Source organism: Oncorhynchus tshawytscha, unplaced genomic scaffold, assembly GCF_018296145.1.
Source record: "Oncorhynchus tshawytscha isolate Ot180627B unplaced genomic scaffold, Otsh_v2.0 Un_contig_8805_pilon_pilon, whole genome shotgun sequence".
Taxonomy (NCBI): Eukaryota; Metazoa; Chordata; class Actinopteri; order Salmoniformes; family Salmonidae; genus Oncorhynchus; species Oncorhynchus tshawytscha.
This window is the reverse complement of record NW_024608175.1, coordinates 9,854-26,564: the sequence shown is the minus strand read 5'-3', so window position 1 is coordinate 26,564 and position 16,711 is coordinate 9,854.

Below are 16,711 nucleotides of genomic sequence, written 5' to 3'. Positions count from 1 at the left end.
TCCCTCTCTTCTTTCTTGCTGCTGTTGTTCTCCTCCCTCAACCCTCCCTCTCTTCATCTCCTCCCTCACCCTCCCTCTCTTCATCTCCTCCCTCAACCCTTCCTCTCTTCCCTCTCCTCCTTCATTCCTTCCTCTCTTCATCTCCTCCCTCAACTCTCCCTTTCTTCTTCTCCTCCCTCAACCCTCCCTTTCTTCTTCTCCTCCCTCAACCCTTCCTCTCTTCATCTCCTCCTTCCTCCCTCCCTTTCTTCTTCTCCTCCCTCAACCCTTCCTCTCTTCATCTCCTCCCTCAACCCTTCCTCTCTTCATCTCCTCCCTCAACCCTCCCTCTCTTCCCTCTCCTCCCTCAGTCCTCCCTCTCTCCTCTTCTCCTCCCTCCTCCCCCCCTCCTCTCTTCTTCTTCTCCTCCTCCCTCCTCCTCTCTTCTTCTCCTACCTCCCCCTCCCTCTCTTCTTCTCCTCCCTCAACCCTCCATCTCTTCCCTCTCCTCCCTCATTCCTCCCTCTCTTCTTCTTCTCCTCCTCATTCCTCCCTCTCTTCTTCTTCTCCTCCCTCATTCCTCCCTCTCTTCTTCTTTCTCCTCCCTCATTCCTCCCTCTCTTCTTCTCCTCCCTCATTCCTCCCTCCCTCTTCTTCTTCTCCTCCCTCATTCCTCCCTCTCTTCTTCTCCTCCTCCCTCCCTCCCTCCCTTCTTCTCCCTCCCTCCCTCCCTCCCTTCCTCCCTCCCTCCCCCCTCCCTCTCTCCCTCCCTCCCTCCCTCCCTCCCTCTCTCTTCCCTCCCTCTCTTCTTCTCCCTCCCTCCCTCCCTCTCCCCCTCCCTCCCTCCCTCCCTCCCTCCCTCCCTCCCTCCCTCCCTCCCTCCCTCCCTCCCTCCCTCCCATAGTATAATGCACTAGGTATTGAATAGGGTGCCATTCACGACATCACACACACAGAGGAATACATGGGACTCATCATGTGAAGGCCAGTCATCAACCATCCTTCCTTCCTTCCTTCCTTTCTTCCTTCCTTCCCTCCATCCCTCATCCTTCATCCCTCATCCTTCCTTCCTTCCTTCCTCCATCCATCTCCTTCCATCCATCCTTCCTTCCTTCCATCCATCCCTCCTTTCTTCCATCCATCCCCTCCTTCCTTCCCTCAATCCATTCTTCCTTTCCTCGATCCCTCCTTTGCTTTTCTCTTCAAAAATGAGGTATCTGTTAGAAGTTGGACTGCCGGTGTCTCAGCAGTCTGCTTTCTGTTCTGAAGCAGCCCGGTCCTTCAGCAGTCTGCTTTCTGTTCTGAAGCAGCCGGTCTGCATTCTGTTCTGAAGCAGCCGGTCCCAGCAGTCAGCAGTCTGCAGTCTTCTGTTCTCTGCATTCAGCCGGTCCTTCAGCAGTCTGCATTCTGTTCTGAAGCAGCCGGTCCTTCAGCAGTCTGCATTCTGTTCTGAAGCAGCCGGGTCCTTCAGCAGTCTGCGTTCTGTTCTGAAGCAGCCCGGTCCTTCAGCAGTCTGCGTTCTGTTCTGTGTTCCTTCTCACCTCTTCACCCTGCAGCCCTGTTACCACTAAGATACTTTGATGTTTGGTCAACTCTCAAATGGTACCCTATTCCCTATGTAGGGCACACCTTTATGACAGAGCTCTATGTGACTCAGGTCAACAGTAGTGTACTGTAAAAGGAACTAGTGTGCTATTTGAGACAGTTGTTGTTGATGTGTGAACGTCTACATGTACTGCTGTACTGTCATGTAGGTGATCGAGGACCAATCATCAATACTTTGATCAATACATTTAATACATTTAATAAGAAAAACAGACTGTGTGTCACGTTCTGACCTTTATTTCCTTTGTTTTGTATTTAGTTAGTATGGTCAGGGCGTGAGTTGGGGTGGGCAGTCTATGTTTGTTTTTCTATAATTTGGGTATTTCTATGTTTCGGCCTAGTATGGTTCTCAATCAGAGGCAGGTGTCATTAGTTGTCTCTGATTGAGAATCATACTTAGGTAGCCTGGGTTGCACTGTTTGTTTGTGGGTGATTGTCTATGTTGATGGCTTGTTTCAGCACAGTTTGCATTTAGCTTCACGGTTGTTATTTCGTTTATTGTTTTTGTAAAGTGTTTCAGTGTTCAGCATTTTCTGTATTAAAATGAATGATGAACACAAACCACGCCGCATTTTGGTCCTCCGATCCATCTCGCCTCTCCTCTTCAGATGAAGAGGAGGACGACCATGACACTGTGGTTGTTTTGTGTCTTGACTGTTGAGTTCCTTCTCCATCACACGCTCAGCCTGAACGACAACACATTGGTAAATAACCTTATTCTAGGGAAGCTATAGAACCACTAGGTAGTTACAGTACATCGGACTTACCACGCTTCTATTTTACAAGTATGTACCAAAAGACAAGAACACACGGATCTTTACCTGCACCTCGTTAGTTAATTAAACTGAGCAGGTACACTAAAGAAAGAGTGGTAAGTAAGAACAGCTAGTTAGAGCAGTAGTTATATAACCCACCACTGTAGTTACTAGTCATGTAGTGTAGAAGAGACCAGGACAGTAGTTATATAACCTACCACTGTAGTTACTATGAAGAGACCAGGACAGTAGTTATATAACCACTGTAGTTACTATGAAGAGACCAGGACAGTAGTTATATAACCTACCACTGTAGTTACTATGAAGAGACCAGGACAGTAGTTATATAACCTACCACTGTAGTTACTATGAAGAGACCAGGACAGTAGTTATATAACCTACCACTAGTTACTATGAAGAGACCAGGACAGTAGTTATATAACCTACCACTGTAGTTACTATGAAGAGACCAGGACAGTAGTTATATAACCTACCACTGTAGTTACTATGAAGAGACCAGGACAGTAGTTATATAACCTACCACTGCCAGGACAGTTTATATAACCTACCACTGTAAACTATGAAGAGACCAGGACAGTAGTTATATAACCTACCACTGTAGTTACTATGAAGAGACCAGGACAGTAGTTATATAACCTACCACTGTAGTTACTATGAAGAGACCAGGACAGTAGTTATATAACCTACCACTGTAGTTACTATGAAGAGACCAGGACAGTAGTTATATAACCTACCACTGTAGTTACTATGAAGAGACCAGGACAGTAGTTATATAACCTACCACTGTAGTTACTATGAAGAGACCAGGACAGTAGTTATATAACCTACCACTGTAGTTACTATGAAGAGACCAGGACAGTAGTTATATAACCTACCACTGTAGTTACTATGAAGAGACCAGGACAGTAGTTATATAACCTACCACTGTAGTTACATGAAGAGACCAGGACAGTAGTTATATAACCTACCACTGTAGTTACTATCTTATATAACCTACCACTGTAGTTACTATGAAGAGACCAGGACAGTAGTTATATAACCTACCACTGTAGTTACTATGAAGAGACCAGGACAGTAGTTATATAACCCACCACTGTAGTTACTATGAAGAGACCAGGACAGTAGTTATATAACCTACCACTGTAGTTACTATGAAGAGACTCAGTGTAGTTATATAACCTACCACTGTAGTTACTATGAAGAGACCAGGACAGTAGTTATATAACCTACCACTGTATAGTTACATGGGACTGTGTCCCTATGTGTTGTCTCCAGGACAGTAGTTATATAACCTACCACTGCTACTAGAAGAGGGACAGTAGTTATATAACCTACCACTCTCAGGACCTAAGACCACTGGGTTATCAGGACACCTACACACTACAGGCACACCTGGAAGGTTACTGATGAAGAGCAGGAGATAGTTATTTAACTACCACTGTACTGGATGAAGAGACCAGGACAGTAGTTATATAACACACACAAAGGTCACACCACTGTAGTTACTACCTACCAGAAGAGACAGGGAGTAGTTATATAACCTACCACTGTAGTTACTGTGAAGAGACCTGGACAGTAGTTATATAACCTACCACTGTAGTTACTATGAAGAGACAGGACAGAGTTATATAACCTACCACTGTAGTTACTATGAAGAGATCAGGGGTAGTTATGTGCTACCACTGTAGTTCTGAAGAGACCAGGACCCCTAACCTACCACTGTGTTACTATGAAGAGACCAGGGCATTAGGAACCAAAACTGTAGTTACTGAAGAGATCATAGTTATATACACCACACACAAGAGACCACACACACCAGGACAGTAGTTATACACCTACCACTGTAGTTACAAGAGACCAGGACAGTAGTTATATAACCTACAGTTACTATGAAGAGACCACACAGTTATATAACACCACTGTAGTTACTATGAAGAGAGGGAGTAGTGGACAGTAGTTATATACCTACCACTGTAGTTACTGGAAGAGACCAGGACAGGTGGATGAAGAAGACCAGGACAGTAGTTATATAACCTACCACTGTAGTTACTATGAAGAGACCAGGACAGTAGTTATATAACCTACCACTGTAGTGTATGAAGAGACCAGGACAGTAGTTATATAACCTACCACTGTAGCTATGAATGGAGAGGTTATATAGCCTGATCATGGACAGTTTATATAACCTACCACTGTAGTTACTATGAAGAGACCAGGACAGTAGTTATATAACCTACCACTGTACACTATGAAGAGACCAGGACAGTAGTTATATAACCTACCACTGTAGTTACTATGAAGAGACCAGGACAGTAGTTATATAACCTACCACTGTAGTTACTACAAGAGACAGGCACACACTAGTTATATAACCCACCAGGACAGTAGTTATATAACCTACCACTGTAGTGGTACTATGAAGAGACCAGTAGTTATACACCACTGAAGGACCAGGAGTTTATATAACCTACCACTGGGACTATGAAGAGACCAGGACAGTAGTTATATCTGGGACTGTAGTTACTATGAAGAGACCAGGGAGTAGTTATATAACCTACCACTGTAGACTATGAAGAGACCAGGACAGTAGTGGAACTGTAGTCTGGGACCAGGACAGTAGGTGGAAGAGGTCCTGTAGGAAGATGGTTTATAAGGAAGGCGTGTGTACTAAAATACCCCATTGGGCTCTGTTGAAATGTAGTACAAAGTGAATAGAGGGCTCTTTGGGAAGCAGCAGGTTATGTGTTGTCTTGTCTAGTAAGGGGGGAGGGAGTAGTGGAAGAGGTGGGTTGTCAGTACACATTGACCAGGCAGTGACCTGGAAGGTGTGAGGCTGAGGGAGCAGGGGATTAAAGAGGTTTGAACTGGCAACTCCACCTTTAGATAATTCCCCTCAAAACAAAACAGGGGCAGAAAAAGTGTGTGTGTTGTGTGTCCCTGTCTCAGCTGGTTCCCAGTGTTCCTTAGCTCTGTGGCAAAGAGCCATGTCGGCTCTCCCTGTGGGTGTGTGTGCATGTCAGGGTCTGTGTCCCTCCCCTCCTCTGCTAAGCGTGGGCATTCCTCTCCAACCAAAACAACCGGAATGTTCACACACACACACACACACACACACACACACACACACAGGTCACACACACACACACACACACACACACACTATATGGTCATGTTGTGTGTGACCCATAGCTGTTAGCCCATGGAGAGGTTAAGCTGATCATGTTCCTACACACACACACACACTGGGACACACACACACACACACACACACACACACATACACACATATACACACATATACACACACACACACACACTATATGGTCATGTTGTGTGTGGAGCCCATGGAGAGGTTAAGCTGATCATGTTCCTACACACACACACACACACACACACACACACACACACACACACACACACACACACACACACACACACACACCGTACACACACCGTGGAAGATTCATCATTACACAACCATTGAGCTTTATTTGGTGTTTTATTGGATGCGAAACAACAACATTGATATGGAAACATCACAAAGGTCTGGGAGTGGTGGAAGAGGTCTGGGAGTGGTGGAAGAGGTCTGGGAGTAGTGGAAGAGATCTGGGAGTAGTGGATGAGGTCTGGGAGTGGTGGAAGAGGTCTGGGAGTAGTGGAAGAGGTCTGGGAGTAGTGGAAGAGATCTGGGAGTAGTGGATGAGGTCTGGGAGTGGTGGAAGAGGTCTGGGAGTGGTGGAAGAGATCTGGGAGTGGTGGAAGAGGTAAGGTCTGGGAGTAGTGGAAGAGATCTGGGAGTGGTGGATGAGGTCTGGGAGTGGTGGAAGAGGTCTGGGAGTAGTGGAAGAGATCTGGGAGTAGTGGATGAGGTCTGGGAGTGGTGGAAGAGGTCTGGGAGTGGTGGAAGAGATCTGGGAGTGGTGGAAGAGGTAAGGTCTGGGAGTGGTGGAAGAGGTCTGGGAGTGGTGGAAGAGGTCTGGGAGTGGTGGAAGAGGTAAGGTCTGGGAGTGGTGGAAGAGGTCTGGGAGTGGTGGAAGAGGTAAGGTCTGGGAGTGGTGGAAGAGGCCTGGGAGTGGTGGAAGAGGTAAGGTCTGGGAGTGGTGGAAGAGGTCTGGGAGTGGTGGAAGAGGTCTGGGAGTGGTGGAAGAGGTAAGGTCTGGGAGTGGTGGAAGAGGTCTGGGAGTGGTGGAAGAGGTCTGGGAGTGGTGGAAGAGGTCTGGGAGTGGTGGAAGAGGTCTGGGAGTGGTGGAAGAGGTAAGGGCTGGGAGTGGTGGAAGAGGTAAGGGCTGGGAGTGGTGGAATAGGTATGGGAGTGGTGGAATAGGTATGGGAGTGGTGGAATAGGTCTGGGAGTGGTGGAAGAGGTCAGGTCTGGGAGTGGTGGAAGAGGTCTGGGAGTGGTGGAAGAGGTCAGGTCTGGGAGTGGTGGAAGAGGTCTGTGAGTGGTGGAATAGATCTGGGAGTGGTGGAATAGGTAAGGTCTGGGAGAGGTGGAGGAGGTCGGGGAGAGGTGGAAGAGGTCGGGGAGAGGTGGAAGAGGTCTGGGAGTGGTGGAATAGGTCTGGGAGTGGTGGAAGAGGTCAGGTCTGGGAGTGGTGGAAGAGGTCAGGTCTGGGAGTGGTGGAAGAGGTCTGGGAGTGGTGGAATAGAAGAGGTGGAATAGGTAGGTCTGGGAGTGGTGGAGGAGGTCTGTGAGTGGTGGAATAGATCTGGGAGTGGTGGAATAGGTAAGGTCTGGGAGAGGTGGAGGAGGTCGGGGAGAGGTGGAAGAGGTCTGGGAGAGGTGGAAGAGGTCTGGGAGAGGTGGAAGGAGGTCTGGGAGAGGTGGAGGAGGTCGGGGGGAGGGTGGAAGAGGTAAGGTCTGGGAGAGGTGGAGGAGGTCGGGGAGAGGTGGAAGAGGTCTGGGAGAGGTGGAGGAGGTCGGGGAGAGGTGGAAGAGGTCAGGGGGAGAGGTGGAGGAGGTCGGGGAGAGGTGGAAGAGGTCTGGGAGAGGTGGAGGAGGTCGGGGAGGTGGAAGAGGTAAGGTCTGGGAGAGGTGGAGGAGGTCGGGGAGAGGTGGAAGAGGTCGGGGAGAGGTGGAAGAGGTCTGGGAGAGGTGGAAGGTCGGGGAGGTGGAAGGTCTGGGAGAGGTGGAGGAGGTCGGGAGAGGTGGAGGAGGTCGGGGAGAGGTGGAAGAGGTCAGGTCTGGGAGAGGTGGAGGAGGTCGGGGAGAGGTGGAGGGTCTGGGAGAGGTGGAGGAGGTCAGGGGAGGGTGGAAGAGGTCGGGGAGAGGTGGAGAGGTCGGGGAGAGGTGGAGGAGGTCTGGGAGAGGTGGAGGAGGTCTGGGAGAGGTGGAGGAGGTCGGGGAGAGGTGGAGGAGGTCGGGGAGAGGTGGAGGAGGTCTGGGAGAGGTGGAGGAGGTCGGGGAGAGGTGGAGGAGGTCGGGGAGAGGTGGAAGAGATCTGGGAGAGGTGGAGGTCGGGGAGAGGTCTGGGAGAGGTGGAGGAGGTCTGGGAGAGGTGGAGGAGGTCTGGGAGAGGTGGAATAGGTAAGGTCTGGGAGAGGTGGAGGAGGTCTGGGAGAGGTGGTATAGGTGGAAGGTCTGGGAGAGGTGGAGGAGGTCGGGGAGAGGTGGAAGAGGTCGGGGAGAGGTGGAGGAGGTCGGGGAGAGGTGGAGGAGGTCGGGGAGAGGTGGAGGAGGTCGGGGAGAGGTGGAAGAGGTCGGGGAGAGGTGGAGGAGGTCGGGGAGAGGTGGAGGAGGTCGGGGAGAGGTGGAAGAGGTAGTAACCGTGTGTATGTCTATGTACATCATACTATTAACAAACATCCAGTCTTTAAACATCCACTGTGCCAGGACTTCCACTACAAGACAGAGCTGTACAGCTACGAGAGATTCATAAGTCAGACAGTAAACACAGGAACTATTGCTTTGGGTCAGACACAGCGACATTGTAACTATAATGACCAGGGGCTGTATTTACATCAAGTCTCTCAGAGTAAGAACGCTGTTCTGGTAATCAGGTCCCCATGTCCTGTCCAAATCATCTCATTCGTTGATATTTAAAAGAGCAAACTTATCTCAGATCAGCACGCACTTCCACTCTGAGATGTTTGATACGTGGACACGGCCCCAGACGTCCATCTTCAACAACAAAACAATAAACATTTCCTCTTGACAGCGATTGTACCATCAGATTATAAGTGTTTATACTCAATGAAACAGATGAGTCAAACTAACACATAGAGACACACGTAGTACCAAAACAGACAGCAAATATCACCGGTTCCAGATGGAGAAACACTGACGTTCACACAGACTGGCAGACCACAACACATCACGTCTGTCCCAAATGACACCCTATTCCCTATATAGTGCACTACGTTTGACCAGAGACCTATGGGCCCTATTCCCTATGTAGTGCACTACGTTTGACCAGAGACCTATGGGCCCTATTCCCTATGTAGTGCACTACGTTTGACCTGAGACCTATGGGCCCTATTCCCTATGTAGTGCACTATGTTTGACCAGAGACCTATGGGCCCTATTCCCTATGTAGTGCACTACGTTTGACCAGAGACCTATGGGCCCTATTCCCTATGTAGTGCACTACGTTTGACCAGAGACCTATGGGCCCTATTCCCTATATAGTGCCCTACGTTTGACCAGAGACCTATGGGCCGTATTCCCCATATAGTGCACTACGTTTGACCAGAGGCCTATAGGGTACACTTTCTTGGGAATAGGGTGCTATTTAGGACATATTAAACACCAGTAAGAACTCTGTAGTGAAGTACTGTTGACAGAGGGTCCCTCTATAGTGCAGTACTGTTGACAGAGGGTCCCTCTATAGTGAAGTACTGTTGACAGAGGGTCCCTCTATAGTGCAGTACTGTTGACAGAGGGTCCCTCTATAGTTACATTTGGACTAAAACCCTACGTGCCATGATTGTGCACTACATAGGTTCCACTTGGGAGATGCAGTCTGTGTTTATAGTGACTGAGCTGAAGGAGGAGGAGGAGAAAGCTCAGTAAAATCACTACTTGTTTGGTTCTAGATTAAAGCTGTGAAACGTAGAGGTAAAAACATGTTTAAAAACCCGTTTTTAAAAGTTTGACGATACACAATCTGTTCTTCTCGTTCGGCTCGACTCTTTTCTTTTGTACAATACCTAACGACATCATCTAACGACATCATCTAACGACATCATCTAACTACGTTATCTAACTACGTTATCTAACTGCATCATCTAACTACGTTATCTAACTACGTCATCTAACTACGTTATCTAACTACATCATCTAACTACGTTATCTAACTACATCATCTAACTACATCATCTAACTACATCATCTAACTACGTTATCTAACTATGTTATCTAACTATGTTATCTAACTACGTCATCTAACTACGTTATCTAACTACGTCATCTAACTACGTTATCTAACTACATCATCTAACTACATCATCTAACTACATTATCTAACTACGTTATCTAACTACATCATCTAACTACGTTATCTAACTACATCATCTAACTACGTTATCTAACTACATTATCTAACTACATTATCTAACTACATCATCTAACTACCTCATCTAACTACGTTATCTAACTACATCATCTAACTACATTATCTAACTACATCATCTAACTACATCATCTAACTACATCATCTAACTACATCATCTAACTACGTTATCTAACTACATCATCTAACTAATCATCTAACTACGTTATCATCGTTCACTAACTACATCACAACACCCTCCAGGGGGCAGTAAATCACCAACCTTGTCTTTATACCTGTTCAGACAACACCCTCCATTGGGCAGTAAATCACCAACCTTGTCTTTATACCTGTTCAGACAACACCCTCCAGGGGGCAGTAAATCACCAACCTTGTCTTTATACCTGTTCAGACAACACCCTCCAGGGGGCAGTAAATCACCAACCTTGTCTTTATACCTGTTCAGACAACACCCTCCAGGGGCAGTAAATCACCAACCTTGTCTTTATACCTGTTCAGACAACACCCTCCAGGGGCAGTAAATCACCAACCTTGTCTTTATACCTGTTCAGACAACACCCTCCAGGGGGCAGTAAATCACCAACCTTGTCTTTATACCTGTTCACACAACACCCCCAGGGGGCAGTAAATCACCAACCTTGTCTTTATACCTGTTCAGACAACACCCTCCAGGGGGCAGTAAATCACCAACCTTGTCTTTATACCTGTTCAGACAACACCCTCCATTGGGCAGTAAATCACCAACCTTGTCTTTATACCTGTTCAGACAACACCCTCCAGGGGGCAGTAAATCACCAACCTTGTCTTTATACCTGTTCAGACAACACCCTCCAGGGGCAGTAAATCACCAACCTTGTCTTTATACCTGTTCAGACAACACCCTCCAGGGGGCAGTAAATCACCAACCTTGTCTTTATACCTGTTCAGACAACACCCTCCATTGGGCAGTAAAATCACCAACCTTGTCTTTATACCTGTTCAGACAACACCCTCCAGGGGGCAGTAAATCACCAACCTTGTCTTTATACCTGCTCAGACAACACCCTCCATTGGGCAGTAAATCACCAACCTTGTCTTTATACCTGTTCAGACAACACCCTCCAGGGGGCAGTACGCACCCTTTCAGTTTGTTCACTGACTCATAGAAAAAGTAGTAGTAGAAACTACTCTAAAATGGAGAAAGCCCTCAGTGGCGCTGCCCATGCTGTCACAGTAGCCATTATGTAACAGATGTGAAGATGAGCCCTCTATCCAACTCTATGATTTCCACAGACAAGTAAAGTTTGGATCCACTTCCAACTATTTCAAACCACTGATTATCAGCAACCGTTAGTTAGTCAACCACTTCAGAGAACATCAACAATTTTTTTTATCAGTTAATGGCTGCATCCCAAATCAAAATATAGCACCCTGTTACCTAAATAGTGCCCTACTTTTGACCAGGGCCCAGTAGTGTACTGTGTACGGAATAGGGTGTCATTTGGGACACACTCACCAATGTGTTGTCAGTTGAACACTGTGAAGAGTAGAGGCATGGTCTCAACCTAGGGACTCAGTCCACTGTACCTGTGTTAGCACCAGTCTGTCAGCACTGAGGCACTACAGCCATGCTAGCACCACAGGCACCTGGTAACCTAAAACAGCTGGATTAGGGCACCTGGTAACATTAAACAGCTGGGTTAGGACACCTGGTAACCTGGGTTAAAACAAACAGCTGGATTAGGGTTAGAACACCTGGCACCTGGTAACCTTAAACAGCTGGGTTAGAACACCTGGTAACCTTAAACAACTGGGTTAGAACACCTGGTAACCTTAAACAGCTGGGTTAGAACACCTGGTAACCTTAAACAGTACTGGGTTAGGACACCTGGTAACCCAGTCAGGTTATAAGGGCACCTGGTAACCCAGTCAGGTTATAAGGGCACCTGGTAACCCAGTCAGGTTATAAGGGCACCTGGTAATCCAGTCAGCAGCAGAAGGTCAGGAATGATGGCGATGATAAGGGGAACGATCTCTTCTCCTGTCTGATCGTATCAATGGGAAAAAGATGAAGCCCAGAGGGTAACTAGCCAGGGATAGTCAGTCTGTCTATTCCCTATGTAGAGCATTACATTTGACCAGGGCCCATAGGGAGGAGGGGCCCATAGGGAGGAGAGGCCCATAGGGAGGAGGGGCCATAGGGAGGAGGGGCCCATAGGGAGGAGGGGCCCATAGGGAGGAGAGGCCCATAGGGAGGAGGGGCCATAGGGAGGAGGGGCCCATAGGGAGGAGGGGCCCATAGGGAGGTGGGGCCCATAGGGAGGTGGGGCCCATAGGGAGGTGGGGCCCATAGGGAGGAGGGGCCATAGGGAGGAGGGGCCCATAGGGAGGAGGGGCCCATAGGGAGGTGGGGCCCATAGGGAGGAGGGGCCCATAGGGAGGAGGGGCCCATAGGGAGGAGGGGCCCATAGGGAGGAGGGGCCCATAGTCTAAAGTAGTGCATTATATAGGGAATAGGGTGCCATTGGGGACACAGACTCTGTCTCTGGTAACACTGCTAGGAGGCTGGGAGGTCAGTCAGGAAGGTGAGGGGGAAGAGAGGCAGCAATTTTGGAGAGCTGAGGACGGTTCATCTTGTTGGCAGGGCCTGATTAATGCAGGGCCTGATTAATGCAGGGCCTGATTAATGCAGGGCCTGATTAACGCAGGGCCTGATTAATGCAGGGCCTGATTAACGCAGGGCCTGATTAATGCAGGGCCTGATTAATGCAGGGCCTGATTAATGCAGGGCCTGATTAATGCAGGGCCTGATTAATGCAGGGCCTGAACCCTGCAGGGCCTGATTAAGACCTGATTAAAATGATTAATGCAGGGCCTGATTAATGCATTGATTAATGCAGGGGCTGAAGCCCTGAGGCCCTTGAGACCGAGAAAAATAGAAATGTATATATATATACATATATATATATATATATACAGACCCTATATATATATATATTATTTTTTACTGGAACCTCCAACCATAGGCCTGGGGCCCGGGGCTGAGACAAATATATATTTTTACAGTTAAATAACGTCTTTACTATTAGGCTCATAAAAAATGTTGAGCCCCTGCCTATGATTCCTTAATTCGGCCCTGCTGGTGGCCTTGACCCTGACCTCTGTCTCCCCTTCCTTCTCTCCCTCTCTCTCTGTGTCCCTCTCTCTTCTCTCTCTGTGTCCCTCTCTCTTCTCTCTCTGTGTCTCTCTCTCTTCTCTCTCTGTGTCCCTCTCTCTTCTCTCTCTGTGTCCCTCTCTCTTCTCTCTCTGTGTCTCTCTCTCTTCTCTCCCTGTGTCCCTCTCCCTGTGTCTCTATCTCTCTCTCTCTCTCTCTCTCTCTCTCATCCTCTAACACCCTTTTCTCACCTCCCTGACATCAAACCCCGACCTCTAACCTCTAACTCCTGACCCCCTTTCATCTTCCTCTTTCCTACTGTGTACCTCAACACTTTGAGCTTAAACCTCTCCTCCTGACCTCTGACCCCTAACCTCTAACTCCTGATCCCTCTCCAGCTCTATCATGTGACCTCCAGCGAGGCGGGGGAGACGCGGTCACACTCTGCCCGTGACCGCAGGCTGTGCCACTGTTCCACCGGAGTTCTCTGGCTGGCCAACAGGTGGCGCCAGTGGGAGGTCTCAGGGGGACCCGTGGAGAACTGGCCAATCACGATCCTCCCCACAAAATCATTACTGCTCTTCATGTTGTGTCCGTACACTTGAGGGAGGGAGGAGAGGGTAGAGAGGGGAGGAGGTAGGGGAGAGAGGAGGGAGGGGGAGACAGGGGAGGAGGTAGGGGAGAGGAGGGAGGAGGGGGGGAGAGGGAGGAGGTAGGGGAGAGAGGGGGAGAGAGGGGAGGAGGTAGGGGAGAGAGGGGAGGAGGTAGGGGAGAGAGGGGAAGGTAGGGGAGGAGGTAGGGGAGAGAGGAGAGAGGGGAGGAGGTAGGGGAGAGAGGAGAGAGGAGAGGAGGTAGGGGAGAGAAGAGGGAGGGGGAGAGAGGGGAGAGGGGAGAGAGGAGGGAGGGAGGAGGGGGAGAGGGGAGAGAGAGGGGAGGAGGTAGGGGAGAGAGGAGAGAGGGGGAGAGAGGGGGAGAGGAGAGGTGTGGGTTAGTTGGTTAGTTGCATATACAGTTTGAAAGAAATCTGCATGTATCAGACATTATCCTCAGAAAGACATTATCCTACACATCATCCTCAGAAAGACATTATCCTACACATCCTCCTCAGAAAGACATTATTGTACACATCATCCTCAGAAAGACATTATTCCACACATCCTCCTCAGAAAGACATTATCCTACACATCATCCTCAGAAAGACATGATCCTACACATCATTCTCAGAAAGACATGATCCTACACATCATCCTCAGAAAGAAATGATCCTACACATCATCCTCAGAAAGACATGATCCTACACAATCATCCTCAGAAAGACAGTATCCTACACATCATCCTCAGAAAGACAGTATCCTAGACATCATCCTCAGAAAGACATTATCCTACACATCATCCTCAGAAAGACATGATCCTACAAATCATCCTCAGAAAGACATTATCATACACATCATCCTCAGAAAGACAGTATCCTACACATCATCCTCAGAAAGACAGTATCCTACACATCATCCTCAGAAAGACATTATCCTACACATCATCCTCAGAAAGACATGATCCTACACATCATCCTCAGAAAGACATGATCCTACACATCATCCTCAGAAAGACAGTATCCTACACATCATCCTCAGAAAGACATTATCCTACACATCATCCTCAGAAAGACATGATCCTACACATCATCCTCAGAAAGAAATGATCCTACACATCATCCTCAGAAAGACAGTATCCTACACATCATCCTCAGAAAGACATTATCCTACACATCATCCTCAGAAAGACATTATCCTACACATCATCCTCAGAAAGACATGATCCTACACAATCATCCTCAGAAAGACAGTATCCTACACATCATCCTCAGAAAGACATTATCCTACACATCATCCTCAGAAAGACATTATCCTACACATCATCCTCAGAAAGACATTATCCTACACATCATCCTCGGAAATACATTATCCTACACATCATCCTCGGAAATACATTATCCTACACATCATCCTCAGAAATACATTATCCTACACATCATCCTCAGAAAGACATTATGAACATGAACATGTCAAAATACAACTTCTGCTGAGCAATCTTGTTGGTAGACTAATATGACATGGACTGGTCCTAAGGCAACACACACACACACACACACACACACACACACACACACACATTGGTACATTGTAATATTGGTGTATGGTGGTATTATACAGGTGTACTGGTGTACACACACACACACACACACACACACACACACACACACACACACACACACACACACACACACACACACACACACACACACACACACACTCTACACATTGGTACATTGTAATATTGGTGTATGGTGGTATTATACAGGTGTACTGGTGTAATAATGTTATATAATGTATTGTTTTATCTTTTGTGTAATATAATATAATATAATGTAATGTAATGTAACTGCCTTAATGTGTTTGGACCCCAGGAAGAGTAGCTGCTGCCTTGACAGGAACTAATGGGGATCCATAATAAACCCCAGGAAGAGTAGCTGCTGCCTTGGCAGGAACTAATGGGGATCCATAATAAACCCCAGGAAGAGTAGCTGCTGCCTTGACAGAAACTAATGGGGATCCATAATAAACCCCAGGAAGAGTAGCTGCTGCCTTGACAGGAACTAATGGGGATCCATAATAAACCCCAGGAAGAGTAGCTGCTGCCTTGACAGGAACTAATGGGGATCCATAATAAACCCCAGGAAGAGTAGCTGCTGCCTTGACAGGAACTAATGGGGATCCATAATAAACTCCAGGAAGAGTAGCTGCTGCCTTGACAGGAACTAATGGGGATCCATAATAAACCCCAGGAAGAGTAGCTGCTGCCTTGACAGGAACTAATGGGGATCCATAATAAACTCCAGGAAGAGTAGCTGCTGCCTTGACAGGACCTAATGGGGATCCATAATAAACTCCAGGAAGAGTAGCTGCTGCCTTGACAGAAACTAATGAGGATCCATAATAAACCCCAGGAAGTGTAGCTGCAGACAGTGGAACACAGACAGTGGAACACAGACAGCGGAACACAGACCATGGAACACAGACCATGGAACACAGACAGTGGAACACAGACAGTGGAACACAGACAGCGGAACACAGACCGTGGAACACAGACCATGGAACACAGACAGTGGAACACAGACAGCGGAACACAGACAGACGGAACACAGACCGTGGAACACAGACAGCGGAACACAGACAGCGGAACACAGACCGTGGAACACAGACAGTGGAACACAGACAGACGGGAACACAGACCGGAACACAGACCGAACACAGACAGCGGAACACAGACAGCGGAACACAGACAGCGGAACACAGACCGTGGAACACAGACAGCGGAACACAGACAGTGGAACACAGACAGCGGAACACAGACCGTGGAACACAGACAGCGGAACACAGACCGTGGAACACAGACAGCGGAACACAGACCGTGGAACACAGACAGCGGAACACAGACAGTGGAACACAGACAGCGGAACACAGACTGCGGAACACAGACAGCGGAACACAGACCGTGGAACACAGACAGCGGAACACAGACAGTGGAACACAGACAGCGGAACACAGACAGTGGAACACAGACAGCGGAACACAGACCGTGGAACACAGACAGCGGAACACAGACAGCGGAACACAGACAGCGGAACACAGACTGTGGAACACAGACAGCGG